This window comes from Lolium rigidum, chromosome 7 (genome assembly GCF_022539505.1).
Source record: "Lolium rigidum isolate FL_2022 chromosome 7, APGP_CSIRO_Lrig_0.1, whole genome shotgun sequence".
NCBI lineage: Eukaryota > Viridiplantae > Streptophyta > Magnoliopsida > Poales > Poaceae > Lolium > Lolium rigidum.
The window spans coordinates 274,772,318-274,774,102 of NC_061514.1; positions in this window are offsets into that span (position 1 = coordinate 274,772,318).

Here is a 1,785-nt window from a genome sequence, read left to right on the forward strand (position 1 = left end):
CATCACTCCAATTCAGTTGTGGATGTGTGCCCCAAGAACCTTGTAAAGGCCCGGTTTCCGCCTCGAGGAAATCCCTTAGTGGAAGTGGGCTAGGCCTTCGTGACGTTGCTCACCAGAGATCTGAGTGAAGCCTTCGTGGCTGTTGGTTTGGCTTTCGTAGCAACCACACTCCTCCAAACGTAGACGTACCTTCTTGCAAAGGAAGGGAACTACGGGAATCATCTCCGTGTCATCGCGTGCTCCACTCTCGGTTACCTCTATCCTATTCTATCTCTTATATTGCGTAGCTATATCTTGCTTAGTTTCTTATCTTGTCATATAGGTAAATTCAATTAGTTGCATATCTAGAGAATTTACCTTTGTGTCAAGCCTAAATTGAAAAAGAACTAAAAATTGGTTAGCACCTATTCACCCCCCCTCTAGGTGCGGCATACGATCCTTTCAGAGTCTTGGAAGTTGTTACTACTGTAGCAACCTCTCCTTATCTTTATTTTATTGCATTGTTGTGCCAAGTAAAGACTTTGATAGTAAGGTTGATACTAGAATTGGATTACTGCGCAGAAACAGATTTCTTGTTGTCACGAAACATAGCAGCCCCGTCTGTAGGTAACTCAGAAAAATATGCCAATTTACGTGCGTGATCCTCAGATATGTACGCAACTTTCATTCAATTTGAGCTTTTTCATCTGAGCAAGTTAAGTGCCCCTGAAAAATTTGTATTTACGGACTGTTCTATTTTGACAGATTCTGCCTTTTATTTCGCATTGCCTGTTTTGCTATGTTGGATGGATTTCTTTGTTCCATTAACTTTCAGTAGCTTTGTGCAATGTTCAGAAGTGTTAAGAATGATTATGTCACCTCTGAATATGTGAAATTTTGATTATGCACTAACCCTCTAATGAGTTTGTTTTGAGTTTGGTGTGGAGGAAGTTTTCAAGGGTCAAGAGAGGAGGATGATACAATATGATCAAGAAGAGTGAAAAGTCTAAGCTTGGGGATGCCCCCGTGGTTCATCCCTGCATATTTCAAGAAGACTCAAACATCTAAGCTTGGGGATGCCCAAGGCATCCCCTTCTTCATCGACAACTTATCAGGTCACCTCTAGTGAAACTATATTTTTATTCCATCACATCTTATGTGCTTTACTTGGAGCGTCTGTATGTTTTTATTTTTGTTTGTTTTTTGAATAAAATCAGATCCTAGCATTCTTTGTGTGGGAGAAAGACACGCTCCGCTCGTTCATATGAACACTGGTGTTCTTAGCTTTACTTTTAATGTTCATGGCGAAGGTTGAAACTGCTTCATTCATTGTTATATGGTTGGAAACAGAAAATGCTTCATGTGGTAATTGGTATAATGTCTTGAATAACTTGATACTTGGCAATTGTTGTGCTCAAATAGATCATGTTTAAGCTCTTGCATCATGTACTTTGCACCTATTAATGAAGAACTACCATAGAGCTTGTTGAAATTTGGTTTGCATGATTGGTCTCTCTAAAGTCTAGATATTTTCACGGTGAGGTGTTTGAACAACAAGGAAGACAGTGTAGAGTCTTATAATGCTTGCAATATGTTCTTATGTAAGTTTTTCTGTACTGGTTCATACTTGTGTTTGCTTCAAACAACCTTGCTAGCCAAAGCCTTGTATTAAGAGGGAATACTTCTCGTGCATCCAAATCCTTGAGCCAAAAACTATGCCATTTGTGTCCACCATACCTACCTACTACATGGTATTTTTCAGCCATTCCAAAGTAAATTACTTGAGTGCTACCTTTAAAATTTCAT